This window comes from Heptranchias perlo, chromosome 42 (genome assembly GCF_035084215.1).
Source record: "Heptranchias perlo isolate sHepPer1 chromosome 42, sHepPer1.hap1, whole genome shotgun sequence".
Lineage (NCBI taxonomy): Eukaryota > Metazoa > Chordata > Chondrichthyes > Hexanchiformes > Hexanchidae > Heptranchias > Heptranchias perlo.
Window position 1 is genome coordinate 3,958,913 of NC_090366.1, and position 15,838 is coordinate 3,974,750.

A 15,838-nucleotide genomic window follows, 5' to 3' on the forward strand; every position below is an offset into this window, starting at 1 on the left:
ACATACTTGTAGAAGCTTTTACAGTTCACTTTTATGTTCCTTGCAAGTTTACTCTCATACTCTATTTCCCCCTCTTAATCAATCTCTTGGTCCTTTTTTGCTGAATTCTAAACTGCTCCCAATCCTCAGGCTTGCTACTTTTTCTGGCAACTTTATATGCCTCCTCTTAGGATCTAATACTATCCTTAATTAATTTTGTTAGCCATGGTTGGGCTGCTTTTCCTTTTGTGCTTTTGCACCAGAAAGGAATGTATAATTGTTGCAATTCATGCATTCGTTCCTTAAATGTTAGCCATTGCCTCTCCACCGTCATGTCTTTTGATGAAGCTTCCCAATCTATCATAGCCAACTCCCTCCTCATACCTTCGTAGTTTCCTTTGTTTAGATTTAGGACCCTAGTTTCGGATTGGACGACTTCACTTTCCACCTTAATGAAGAATTCTATCATGTTATGGTTACTCTTCACTAAAGGACCCCGCACAACAAGATTATTAATTAACCCCTTCTCACTGCAGAATACCCAATCTAGGATAGCCTGTTCCCTGGTTGGCTCCTCAACGATCTGAAAAACCATCTCATACACACTCCAGGAATTCATCCTCCACAGTATTATTGCTAATTTGGTTTGGCCAGTCTATATGTAGATTAACATCACCCATGATTACTGTAATACCCTTATTACATACATCTCTAATTTCCAGTTTCATGCCGTCCCCTACATTACCACTATTGTTTGGAGGCCGATAGACAACTCCCACCATTGTTTTCTGCCCCTTGGTGCTTCTTAACTCCACCCAGACTGATTCTCCATCTTGATTTTCTGAGCCAATATCCTTTCTTATTATTGCTCTGATTTCATCCTTTACTAACAACGCCACCCCACCTCCTTTTCCTTTTTGCCTTTCCTTCATAAATATCGAATACCCTTGGATATTCAACTCCCAGCCTTGGTCACCCTGAGGCCATGTCTGTGTAATTGCAATTATATCATATCCGTTCCCATCTATTTGCGCTGTTAATTCGTGTTCCTTATTACGAATGCTTCGTGCATTCAGATATAGTGCCTTTAGATTTGTATTTTCAACATTTTTAGACATCTGAACATTTTTTTGTACTGTGGACCTATTTGTCTTATTACCATTTTTTCTCACCTGGACCCTATTTGTTGGTGCACTATTGTTTGTACGCTCTGTCCCTTCCTGACACAATCTGGTTATCCTTACCCCAATCACTTTCCTGCACTGCCTCTTTGTCTCTTCTCTTTAGTATTCTCGATTTCTCTCCACCGGGACCCTCCCCCCACCTTATTTAGTTTAAAGCCCTGTCTACCTCCCTAGTTATTCGATTCGCTCGAACTCTGGTCCCAGCATGGTTCAGGTGTCGTCCGTCCCAACGGAACAGCTCTCTCTTTCCCCAGTACTGGTGCCAGTGGCCCACGAATCAAAACCCACTTCTCCCACTCCAATCTTTGAGCCACGCATTCATCTCCCTGATCCTATTGACCCTGTGCCAATTTGCTCGTGGCTCAGGTAATAATCCAGAGATTATTACCTTTGTAGTTCTGCTTTTTAATTTCGTCCCTAACTGCTCAAACTCTCTCAGCACAACCCTTTTCTTAGTCCTACCTATGTTGTTGTTACCTACGTGGACCACGACAACTGGATCCTCCCCCTCCCACTCCAAGTTCTTCTCCAGCCCGGAGGAGATGTCCTTAACCCTGGCACTGGGTTAATCCCACATCCAAGCTTTTTCCCCAAAACCCTGCAAATTCAAGTGCTTGGGTACAGGGAGTACAATTTCAAAGTTTGCAAATGATACAAAACTTCACAATGTACTAAATAGTGAGGAGAATAGTAACAGACTTCAGGAAGTCAGGGACAGAGTGGTGAAATGTGCAGACACATGGCAGATAAAATTTAATGCGGATAGGTGTGAAGTGGATGGATAGAGACCAAAAAGGAGATCTATGCATGGAGGTAGAGGGCATGGCTGAGGTACTAAATGAGTACTTTGCATCTGTCTTTACCAAGGAAGAAGATGCTGCCAAAGTCACAGTAAAAGGGGAGGTAGTTGAGATACTGGATGGGGTAAAAAAAAGATTTTTAAAAATTGATACAGAGGAAGTACTAGAAAGGCTGGCTGTACTTAAAGTCGATCAGTCACCCAGTCCGGGTGGGATGCATCCTAGGTTGCTGAGGGAAGTAAGGATGAAATTTGCGGAGGTACTGGCCATAATCTTCCAATCCTACTTAGATATGGAGGTGGTGCCAGAGGACTGGAGAATTGCAAATGTTACACCCTTGTTCAAAAAGGGTGTAAGGATCAACCCAGCAACTATAGGCCAGTCAGTTTAACCTCGATGGTGGGGAAGCTTTTAGAAACGATAATCTGGCACAAAATTAACGGTCACTTGGACAAGTGTGGATTAATACGGGAAAGCCAGCAAAGCTTTGTTAAAGGCAAATCGTGTTTAACTGACTTGATTCAGTTTTTTGATGAGGAAACAGAGAGGGTCGATGAGGGCAATGTGCTTGATGTGGTGTATATGAACTTTCAAAAGGCATTTGATCATGTGTCACATAATAGGCTTGTCAGCAAAATTGAGGCCCATGGAATAAAAGGGGCAGTGGCAGCATGGACACAGAATTGGCTAAGTGACAGGAAACAGAGAGTAGTGGTGAACGGTTGTTTTTGGGTCTGGAGGGAGGTAGACAGTGGTGTTCCCCAGGGGTCGGTGCTGGGACCACTGCTTTTTTTGACATATTAATGACTGCGATTTGGGTGTACAGGGCACAATTTCAAAATTTGCAGATGACACAAAACTTGGAAGTGTAGTGAACAGTGAGGAGGATAGTGATAGACTTCAAGAGGACATAGACAGGCTAGTGGAATGGGCAGACACAAGGCAGATGAAATTTAATACAGAGAAGTGCAAAGGGATACATTTTGGCAGGAAGAACGAGGAGAAGCAATGTAAACTAAATGGTACATTACTGAAGGGGGTGCTGGAACAGAGAGACCTGGGGTTATATGTGCACAAATCTTTGAAGGTGGCAGAACAGGTTGAGAAAGCAGTTAAAGAAGCATACGGGATCCTGGGCTTTATAAATAGAGGCATAGAGTAGAAAAGCAAGGTAGTTGTGATGAACCTTTTTAAACACTGGTACGGCCACAACTGGAGTGTTGTGTCCAGTTCTGGCCTCAGAGAGGGTGCAGAAAAGATTTACTAGAATGGTTCCAGGGATGAGGGATTCCAGATACGTGGATAGACTGGAGAAGCTGGGGTTGTTCTCCTTAGAGCAGAGGAGGATAAGAGGAGATTTGATAGAAGTGTTCAAAATTATGAAGGGTTTAGATAAAATAAATAAATAAAGATGGTTCCCATTGGCGGAAGGATCAAGAACCAGAGGACACAGATTTAAAGTGATTGGCAAAAGAACCAAAGACGACAGGAGGAGATCGTTTTGACGCAGCGAGTAGTTATGATCTGGAATGCGCTGCCTGAAAGGATGGTGGAAGCAGATTTAATTGTGGCTTTCAAAAAGGAATTGGATAAATACTTGAAGGGAAAAAAATTGCAGGGCTACAGGAAAAGAGCGGGGTAATGGGACTAACTGAATTGCTCTTACAAAGAGCCGGCATGGGCTCGATGGGCCAAATGGCCTCCTTCTGGGCTGTAAGCATTCTGTGATTCTATGAGTTTAAGTGATGCCTTTTGAAAGTTCCTCTGGAACCTGCTTCCACCGCCCTTTCAGGGAGTGCGTTCCAGATGTTAACAAGCCTCTGTATGAAAAAATCTCTCATTTCCCCTTGAGTTCTTCTGCCAATTATTTTAAATCTATAACATCTGGTTACCGACCCACTTGCCAGAGGAAACCGTTTCTCCTACTTGCTCTATCAAAACCCCTCATAATTTTGAATATCTCTATGAAATCTCCCCGTAACCTTCTTTGTTCTTAGGAAAACAATCCCAGCTTCTCCAATCTCTCCAGGTAACTGAAGTCCCTCATCCCTGATATCATCCTGGTAAACCGTTTCTGCACCCTCTCCAAGGCCTTGACATCCTTCCTAAAGTGTGGTGCCCAGAATTGTACACAATACTCCAGCTGAGGCCTAACCAGTGACTTATGAAGGTTTAGCATAACTTCCTTGTTTTTGTATTCAGTGCCCCTATTTACAAAGCCAAGTATCCCATACGCTTTCTTAACCACCTTATCAACTTGCCCTGCCACCTTCAAAGATTTGTGAATAAACACCCCTTGGACCCTCTGCTCTTGCAGCCCCCTCAAAATAGGACCATTTAGATTATAACGTCTCTCCATGTTACCCGCTAATCTTTTCTCATACTCTCTCTTTGCCCTTCTTATATCCTTTTTCAATGTCCCCCTGCACTCTCTGTATTCTGCCTGGTTTTCGACTGTTTTCTGTGCCTGACATTTGTCATAAACCTCCTTTTTCTGTTTTATTTTAACCTCTTTGTCCTTTGTCATCCAGGGAGCTCTAGCTTTGGATGACCCATCATTCCTCCTCATGGGACTATGCTTGGATTGTATCCAAACTATCTCCTCCGTGAAGGCCTGCCATTGCTCATTTACTGTTTTCCTGGCCAATCTTTGTTTCCAGTCCACCTGTGCTCGATCCCTTCTCAAATCACTGAAATTGGCTCTCTTCCAATTGGGGAGTTTCACCTTTGATTTTTCTTTGTCCCTTTCCACACTTTAAACCTAATTATATTATGATCACTATTACCCAGATGTTCTCCCTCTGAAACACACTCCACTTGCCCTACTTCATTCCCCAGAACTGGATCCAGCACTGCTTCCTTCTTCATTGGACTAGAAACATACTGACTCCAGCACCACACCTGGATACAGGCATGGTGCCGGAGGATTGGAGGACTGCTAATGTTGTACCCTTCTTTAAAAAGGGAGTGAGGGATAGACCGAGTAATTACAGGCCGGTCAGTCTAACCTCGATGGTGGGCAAATTATTGGAATCAATTCTGAGGGAGAGTATAAACCGCCATTTAGAAAGGCACGGATTAATCAAGGACAGTCAGCATGGATTTGTTAAGGGAAGGTCGCGTCTGACTAACTTGATTGAATTTTTTGAGGTGGTAACAAGGAGGGTCGATGATGGTAGTGCATTTGATGTAGTCTACATGGATTTTAGCAAGGCTTTTGACAAAGTCCCACATGGCAGACTGGTCAAAAAAGTACAAGCCCAGAGGATCCAAGGGAAAGTGGCAAATTGGATCCAGAATTGGCTCAGTGGGAGAAAGCAAAAGGTAATGGTCGACGGGTGTTAATGTGACTGGAAGGATGTTTCCAGTGGGGTTCCGCAGGTCTCAGTATTGGCCCCATCCTTTTGGGGTATATATTAATGATTTGGACGTAAATGTAGGGGACGTAAATGTAGGGGGCTCTAATCCCATATTCCAGCATTAAGAAATGCTGGAATATGGGATTAGAGTAGACAGGGCTGATGGCTGGCGCGGACACGATGGGCCGAAGGGCCTCTATCCGTGCTGTATAACTCTATGACTCTAAGTTTGCAGATGATACAAAAATTGGCCGTGTGGTTGATAGTGAGTAGGAAAGCTGTAGACTGCAGGAAGATATCAATGGACTGGTCAGGTGGGCAGAAAAGTGGCAAATGGAGTTCAATCCAGAGAAATGTGAGGTAATGCATTTGGGGAGGGCAAACAAGGCAAGGGAATACACAATAAATGGGAGGATACTGAGAGGTGTAGAGGAAGTGAGGGACCTTGGGAGTGCATGTCCACAGACCCCTGAAGGTAGCAGAACAGGTAGATAAGGTGGTTAAGAAGGCATATGGGATACTTTCCTTTCTTAGCCGAGGCATAGAATATAAGAACGGGCAGTTTATGCTGGAACTGTATAAAACACCAGTTAGGCCACAGCTTGAGTACTGTGTACAGTTCTGGTCACCACATTACAGGAAAGATGTGATTGCACTGGAGAGGATACAGAGGAGATTTACAAGGATGTTGCCAGGACTGGAGAATTTTAGCTATGGGGAAAGATTGGATAGGCTGGGGTTGTTTTCTTTAGAACAGAGGAGGCTGAGGGGTGATTTAATTGAGGTGTACAAAATTATGAGGGGCCTGGATAGAGTAGATGGGAAGGACCTATTTCCCTTAGCAGAGAGGTCAATAACCAGGGGGCATAGATTTAAAGTAATTGGTAGAAGGATTAGAGGGGAGCTGAGGAGAGTTTTTTTCACCCAGAGGGTGGTGGGGGTCTGGAACTCACTGCCTGAGAGGGTGGTAGAGGCAGAAACCCTCAACTCATTTAACAAGTACCTGGATGTGCACCTGAAGAGCCGTAACCTACAGGGCTACGGACCAAGAGCTGGAAAGTGGGATTAAGCTGGATAGCTCTTTTTCGGACGGCACGGACACGATGGACTGAATGGCCTCCTTCTGTGCCGTAAATTTTCTATAATTCCATGAAGAAAGTTCTCCTGTACACATTTTAGGAATTCTTCACCCACTTTACCCTTTACTCTGTTTTTTCCCGTGTCTATATTCGGGTAATTGAGATCCCCGACTATTGTTCGGAAATTTGCCCACAGATTTGCTCCTCCATCTCCTTCTCACTATTTGGGGGTCTGTAGTGAACACCCAGCAATGTAACAGCTCCTGTTTTGTTCCTTGACTCTAATCAAATAGATTCAGTCTTTGAACCCTCCAGTATAAAGTCTCTCTGTAGAATTGTAATATTCTCCTTGATCAATAGTCCCACCCCCCATCCCCCATCCTTGCTTATTTCCTTCCCTACCCCTCCTGAATACACTGTAACCAGGAATGTTTAATTGCCATTCCTGCCCATGTTTAAGCCGTTACAGCCATTAGATCATAACCCCATGTGGTAACTTGTGCCTGCAGCTCATTGACCTTATTTGTAACACTCCTCACATTAACACACACGCATTCCAACACCATGCTGGCCGGCTTTGCTTTTTCCTCCATCTAATTCCTGCTCTTTCTACACTATACTTGATTCTGTTGCTATTTGTCCCTCCTCGTTTTCTGTACACCTTGTCTCTCTCTGCTGCTACGTCTTGGTTTCCCTCCCCCAACCAAATTAGTTTAAGATTCCCCTTAAAATCTACCTCTTTGACCAAGTTTTTGGACACCTGTCCTAACATCTCCTGATGTGGCTCAGTCAAATGTTTGTTGGATAACGCTCCTGTGAAGCGCCTTGGGAGGTTTTGCCATGTTAAAGGTGCGATATAAATCCTGGTTGTGGTCGTTTGTCAGGCGGGAGCTGGGGTCGGAGACGGGCCCATCACACTATTGGTCCGATTCTGTAACCTGTGCTCCAGTCCAGCGAGACTGAAGACCAGGAGCAGAGCCTGGTCATGTGACCCTGTAATACCTCGAGTGGGCGGGGCTGTGGCTGCTTTGTGACATCGTTCCTGGCTGCTGTGTGATTGGCTCCTGGCTCCTTTGTGATGTCACCTGGAGACAGGTTTACGCCCCTGGTTACAGTCCATCAGTGGGATGTCTGTGGGAGGAGCTGGAGTGAGTTTCGTCCATAAAAATGGTGGAATGGAGAGAACAATTTAATATTACACTGAGTAGAAATGATAATGGAATGTGGTAGGAAAGATAATGGATTTTTAGTAAAAGATGTAATCGAAAAACATCTAGAAAATGAAGATATAATGGAATAGTCAGCACTGATTTCAGAAGGGAGATTCATGCTTCACCAACCTTATTGAATTCTTTTGAAGAAGTAACAGAAAGAGTAGACAAGGGTAACGTAGTAGATGTAATATATTTGGATTTTCTAAAGGCCTTCGATAAGGTGCCACATTGTAGACTGATGACTAAGGTCAGAGCGTGTGGAGTCAAGGGACAGGTAGCAGAATGGATAGCAAACTGGCTACAAAACGGAAAACACAGAGTAGGGGTTAAGGATAGCAACTCAGACTGGCAAAAGGTGGGAAGTGGTGTCCACGGGGATCGCTGGGACCACTGCTGTTCACAATTTACATCAACGATTTGGACTCGAGAATCGGACGCACAATTTCAAAATTTGTGGATGGCACCAAATTGGGGGGTGGAATTAATACAGAGGAAGAATGCGTCAAAATGCAAGAGGACTTCAATAAACTTGCTGAATGGGTGTGTAATTGGCAAATGAATTTCAATATAGATAAATGTGAGGTGGTACATTTTGGTTGGTAGAATAAGGAGGCCTCATATTGCTTGGATAATAAGAGTCTAAATGGGATAGAGGAGCAGAGGGAGTTTGGGGTACAGATACACAAACCAATAAAAGTAGCGACGCAGGTTAATTAGGCCAGAAAAAAGGCAAACCAAGCACTGGGGTTCATTTCTAGAGGGAAAGAATTGAAAAGCAGAGAAGTTATGTTAAACTTGGTTCGACCACACTTGGAGAACTTTGCACAGTTCTGGTCTCCATATTACAAAAAGGATTTAGAGGCATTGGAGAAGATGCAAAAAAGATTCACGAGGATGATACCCGAACTGAGAGGATGTCATGATCAGGAAAGGCTGAACAGGCTGGGGCTCTTATCTCTAGAAAAGGGATGTCTTCAAGATTGTGAAAGGGTTTGACAGGGCAGATGGAGAGAAAATGTTCCCACTTGTGGGAGAGACCAAAACTAGGGGTCATAAATATAAGATAGTCATTAATAAATCGAATAGGGAATTCAGGAGAAACTTCTTCACCCAGAGGGTGGTGAGAATGTGGAACTCACTCCCACAGGGAGTGATTGAGGCGGAGTGTATTGATGCATTTAAGGGGAAGCTAGCAAAACATATGAAGGAGAAAGGAATAGAATTTTATGCTAATAGGCTTAGATGAAGAAGGATGGGAGGAGGGTCATGTGTAGCATATACACCAGCATAGACCAGTTGGGCCGAATGGCCTGTTTCTGTGCTGTGCATTCTGTGTAATTCTAATTGCCATGAGGGGGAAAGGAAGGGCATCCAATGCTAGAGCTCCCCGGATGACTAAAGATTTAGAGATTAAAATGAAACAGAAAAAGGAGGATTATGTTGAACGCTAGGTTCATAATACAGTGGAGAACCAAGCTGAATACAGGAAGTACAGAGGAGAACGGAAAAAGGAAATAAAAGGGGAAAAGACACTGTATGAGAATAAACTAATGGGTAACATAACAGAGAACACAAAAGTATTTTATAAACACATCAGTCGTGAAAGTGCAGTCAAAGGAAGGGTGGGGCCAATTAGGAACCAAAAAGGAGATCTTCTAGTGGAGGCTGAGGGCATGGCTGAGGTTCTAAATTAGTTCTTTGCAGCTGCCTTCAAGAAAGAAGAGGTTGCTGCCAATGTTACAATAAAGGAGGAGGTAGTAGTGATATTGGAGAGGATAAAAATAGATAAAAAGGAGGTAAAAATTTGGCAGCGCTCAAAGTAGAAAAGTCACCCGGTCCAGATGGGATGCATCCTGGGTTACTGAGGGACGTTAGGGTGGAGAGAGCAGAGGCTCTGGCCACAATCGTCCAACCCTCCTTAGATCATAGGAGCTGTGCCCAGAGGACTGGAGGATTGCAAATGTTACAGCCCTGTTCGAAAAAGGGGAGAGGGATAAACCCGTCAGTTATAGGCCAGTCAGCGTAAAGCCGGTGATGGGGAAACATTTAGAGTGAATAATCCGAGACAAAGTAAATTGTCACTAACTTGATTGAGTTCTTTGATGAAGTAACGGAGAGGGTTGATGGGGCTCGTGCGGTTGATGATCAGGCAAAAGGCATTGAACAAAGAGCCACATAATAGACTTGTTAGCAGAATTGAAGCCCATGGGAATAAAGGGGCAGCAGCAGTGTCAGTATGAAATTGGCTGAGGTTCAGAAAGCAGAGAGTAGTGGTGAACGGTTGTTTTTCAGACTGGAGGGAAGTATACAGTGGTGTTCCCCAGGGGTCAGTATTAGGACCACTGCACTTTTTGATATATAATGGGCCGGAACTAGCTCAGACCGGGGTGGGAAGGCTCTCCGCACCTCCTGTGGATGAAAAGTACGAATGTACTCACTGCGTGGTCCACGGGGTAAATTTGCTGGATTCTGAGATCTCCCTCAGTGGTCTGTCCTGATATCAGTGCAGGCCATGTGGACATGGGAACACCGTGGGACTGCAAACCCCGCCCACAAGCAGGCAAGTTAACCTCATAAACTTAAAAGTGACATTCCCTACATTAATCTAAATAAAAACGTAACAAAACATACCTTATTATAAAAAGGCAAGGAAATGATTTATAATGCATTGTAACGTACGGAAATTAAAAGTTTTTTAAAAATAAAATTTTTAATTTTTTTAATGATCAAAAAATATTAAAATAGGAATAATTTTTAAAATTTATTTTTTGTTGTTTTTCAGTCATTATAAGTCTCCACACTTTAAGAAGTAGTGCAGGGCTGGTATTTTCAAGCATACCTTCTCATGGCGTGAGTATCATCGTTGCAGATGGTGAGTGTGTCTGATTGTATGTGATTGTGGCGGAGCTGGCCCTTTAATTCGGGACTGTCAAAACGCCGTTGAACCAATCAGAGCAAGTTTGCGATTTCCGGGTTTTAGTGCGCATTCATGAACTTGCTCCGACGGGCTCGATGGCGGTTGGGATGGACACCATTACGGAGCGGTGTGCCATCTGAGAACGTTCTGCCCCATGAATCAGCCGGGCTCGGGTATACAGGGTACAATTTGAAAGTTTGCAGATGACACAAAACTCGGGAATGTAGTGAACAGTGAAAGGACAGTAACGGACTTCAGGAGGACACAGACATACTGGTGAAATGGGCAGACACATGGCACAGGGAAGTGTGAGGTGATGCATTTTGGTGGGAAGAATGAGGAGAGGCAATACAAACTAAATGGTACAATTTCAAAGGTGGTGTGGGGAGCTAAGAGACCTGGGTGTGTATGCACACAAATCTTTGAAGGTTGCAGGACAAGTTGAGAAATCCCTAGCTTTATAAACAGAGCCATAGATACAAAAGCAAGGAAGTTATGCTAAACCTTTATAAATCACTGGTTAGGCTGGAGTATTGTTTCCAGCTGTGGGTGGCACTATTGGAAAGATTTCGAGGCCTTAGAGAGGGTGCAGAGGAGATTTACTAGAATGGTACCAGGATGAGGGACTTCAGTTATGTGGAGAGACTGGAGAAGCTGGGATTGCTCTCCTCAGAGCAAAGAAGGTTAAGGGGAGAATTAATAGAGGTGATTACAATTAAGAGGTGTTTTGATAGAGTAAATAAGGAGGAACTGTTCCCAGTAATGGAAGGGTCGGTAACCAGAGATCACCAATCGAAGGTTATTGGCAAAAGAACCACAGGTGAGATGAGAATTGTTTTTATGCAATGAGTTATCATGACCTGGAATGTGCTGCCTGAAAGGGCGGTGGAAGCAGATTCAACAGTAACTTTCAAAAGGGAATTGGTTAAATACTTGAAGGGAAAAAAATTACAGCTCTATGGGGAAGGGGAGTGGGACGAATTGGATAGTTCATTCAAAGAGCCGGCACAGGCACGATGGGCTGAATGGCCTCCTCCTGCGCTGTATGATGCCATGATTCTAACTCCCAAATCTCTGCTTCTCTAAAGTTCTTACTTTCGCACCGTTTTAGAAAATACTCCGATTTGTATTTCTGGGGTTGAAAGTGGATCATCTCATATTTCCCGCCAGTCAGAGCACATTCCCTCTATCCCTACTCTCTGTCTCCTCACCTCACCCTGGTTCTTTTGCCAATTATCTTAACCAATTGTCAAATATATTGTTTAAATTCCAGTACACAAATCATAAAAAGCTGCTAATCAGGTCCAACACGGACTCGAGATGGCGAATAGAACGTTGGCCTTTATCTCGAGGGGGCTGGAATACAGAGGGGAGGAAGTGATGCTTCAGTTGTTTCGAGCATTGATCAGACCCCATCTGGAGAACTGCGTTCAGTTTTGGGAACCACATCTCAGGAAGAATATATTGGCCTTAGAAGGGGGTACAGTGAAAATTGGCCAAAGTGATATGGGGCTGAAAGGGTTAAATTATGGAGACAGGTTGCATAAACCTGAGTTGTATTCCCTTGAGTTTAGAAAGTTGAGGAGTGATCTGAATGAGCTGTTTAAACTGATAATAGGATTCGATAAGGTAGAAACGGAGAGAATATTTCCTCTGGTGGGGGATTCCCAAACAATGGGGCACAATCATAAAATTAGAGCAAGGACATTCAGGAGTGAAATCAGGAAGGACTTTTTCACCCAAAGGGCCGTGGAAATGTGGAACTCTCTTCCCAAAAGGCAGTGGAGATTGGGTCAATTGACGTTTTCAGAAATGATAGACAGATTTTTATGTCTCAAAGATTATGGATCAAAGTGGCTAAATTGAGTTGAGTTACAGATCAGCCATGATCCAATGAAATGACGGAACAGACTCAAAGGGCTGAATGGCCTCCTCCTGTTCCCGCATTCCCTCTGCTGGTGAATACTGGACGGTGCAGCAGTTAGCCTGAAAGAATAATGGACGCCCTCTGTTGGTGAATAACTGCAGTATTTAGCTTTCAGAATTAAAGTCCAAAACATTGGCCCTGAAATTGTGATCAGATTCTCCTGATCTCTGGCCAAACTCCGGAATCCCCAGGGACAGGTGTAGAGCAGTGAAACCACATTGTGGTGTGTCTGGGAATCGATCGTAGGGAAGTTTACAGTGGTGTTCCCCAGGGGTCAGTATTAGGACCGCTGCTCTTTTTGATATAAATTATTGACCTAGACTTGGGGGCAGAGGGTATAGTTTAAAGTTTGCAGATGACACAAAACTCAGAAATGTGGTAAACAATGAGGAGGATAGTAACAGACTTCAGGAGGACAGAGACAGACTGATGAAATGGGCAGACACATGGCAGATAAAATTTAACGCAGAGAAGTGTGAAATGATGCATTTTGGTCAGAAGAAAGAAGAGAGGCAACATAAACTAAATGGTACAATTTAAAAGGGGGTGCAGGAACAGAGAGACCTGGGGATGTATGTACACAAATCTTTGAACGTGACAGGTCAAGTTGAGAAGGCTGTTAAAAAAGCATATGGGATCCTTGGCTTTATTAATAGAGACATAGGAGGTGATTTTAAACTCCAAGAAGGGGTGGGTTGGGGGCAAGTGGGAGTTGAAAATAGTTGATTTTTGGGTTGCGATCGCAACCTGGCTTTATTTCCGAGTTTAACGTCGGCGCGTAAAAGTACAGGCTTCCCACTGGGAATTCAAAGTCCGAAAATTTTGCGGTTGCGACCCAAAAAAGGGAGGCTCTGTAAACATCCCCATCCTCAATGATGGCAGAGTCCAGCAAACGACAAGGCTGAAGCGTTTGCAACCATCTTCAGCCAGAAGTGCCGAGTGGATGATCCATCTCGGCCTCCTCCCGATATCCCCACGATCAAGGAAGCCAGTCTTCAGCCAATTCGATTCACTCCACATGATATCAAGAAATGGCTGAGTGCATTGGATAATGCAAAGGCTATGGGCCCCGACATATCCCGGCAGTAGTGCTGAAGACTTGTGCTCCAGAACTAGCTGCGCCTCTAGCCAAACTGTTCCAGTACAGCTACAACTCTGGAATCTACCCGACAATTTGGAAAATTGCCCAGGCTTGTCCTGTCCACAAAAAGCAGGACAAATCCAATCTAGCCAATTACCGCCCCATCGGTCTACTGTCAATCATCAGCAAAGTGATGGAAGGTGTCGTCGACAGTGCTATCAAACGGCACTTACTCACCAATAACCTGCTCACCGATGCTCAGTTTGGGTTCCGCCAGGACCACTCGGCTCCAGACCTCATTACAGCCTTGGTCCAAACATGGACAAAAGAGCTGAATTCAAGAATCGGGGGTAAACTTTCCAGTGACTGGAGTCATACCAAGCACAAAGGAAGATGGTAATGGTTGTTGGAGGCCAATCATCTCAGCCCCAGGACATTGCTGCAGGAGTTCCTCAGGGCAGCATCCTAGGCCCAACCATCTTCAGCTGCTTCATCAATGCTCCATCATAAGGTCAGAAATGTGGATGTTCGCTGATGATTGCACAGTGTTCATTTCCATTCACAACCCCTCAGATGATGATGCAGTCCGTGCCCGCATGCAGCAAGACCTGGACAACATCCAGGCTTGGGCTGATAAGTGGCAAGTAACATTCGCGCCAGACAAGTGCCAGGCAATGACCATCTCCAACAAGAGAGAGTCTAACCACCTCCCCTTGACAGTCAACGGCATTACCATCGCTAAATCCCCCACCATTAACATCCTGGGGGTCACCATTGACCAGAAACTTAACTGGACCAGCCATATAAATACTGTGGCTACAAGAGCAGGTCAGAGGCTGGGTATTCTGTGGCGAGTGACTCACCTCCTGACTCCCCAAAGCATTTCCACCATCAACAAGGCACAAGTCAGGAGTGTGATGGAATACTCTCCACTTGCCGGATGAGTGCAGCTCCAACAACACTCAAGAAGCTCGACACCATCCAGGACAAAGCAGCCTGTTTGATTGGCACTCCATCCACCACCCCAAACATTCACTCCCTTCACCACCGACACACAGTGGCTGCAGTGTGTACCATCCACAGGATGCACTGCAGCAACTCGCCAAGACTTCTTCAACAGCACCTCCGAAACCCACGACCTCTACTACCTAGAAGGATAAGAGCAGCAGGCACATGGGAACAACACCACCTGCACGTTCCCCTCCAAGTCACACACCATCCCGACTTGGAAGTATATCGTCATTCCTTCATCGTCGCTGGGTCAAAATCCTGGAACTCCCTTCCTAACAGCACTGTGGGAGAACCTTCACCACACGGACTGCAGCGGTTCAAGAAGGCGGCTCATAACCAGGACAATTAGGGATGGGCAATAAATGCTGGCCTTGCCAGCGACGCCCACATCCCATGAACGAATAAAAAAATATCCTGCATTTCATGTTGACATTTACATGGAAGGCAAACAAACGATTGAGAGAGAGAGAGGGAGAGTGAGCGGTGAAAATTATTCCCACCAACACACAATAGAATCAAATATAATCTTTCTTCACTACTAAATACGCAGAATATTTTCTCTGATATTTCACTTCAACGAGCTGCACAAAACACACTACCCACTATCACACAATAGAATAGAATAGGGTTGGTATAAAAGGGTGTTTTATTTCAATAATAAATACACAGCATGTTCTCAAATCACAAGGTGAAAGTTCCAGCAGCAATATGTCAATATTTCATGTGAGCAGACAACAAAACTCGAGCACAGAAATCCCCACAATTCCAGGACCTTCCTATCAGTTCAACAGAAGAGCAAAACACACAGCGACTGATCTGAGACACTGCAGATTGTGAGCGGCTTTTCACACACTGAGGTTATGGAAAGTCATCCTCGATTCCAAGTGATCGCCTTCTATAAATCACTTCACTTTTTGTTCACGGGAGCATACCGCCTCTCTCCCTCATACAGTTTATCGATGGTGATAATGTGCAACTTCTGATTCTCAGTAAACATGTCCATGGGCTCTGCTTCTCTGTGAGAATCTCACTGAGGGATCATAACACATTTCTTCTAACCTTTGGCAAGTTGCCGTAAAAAGTTACAAGCTCATTTATAGATTGTGACTGTTAAAATGTTCTGAATGGCACGGTTCAGACACGGTCTGTCCCTGGACAGTGGGTAAATACAGCAAAACTGGGAGATAAATAATGGGACCTCTCTAGAATGGGTAAATGCAGCATCTCTGCAGTCAATGATAATGTTTGTTCGTGCTGTTGGGGAAGGTTTAAACTAGAGTGGCAGGG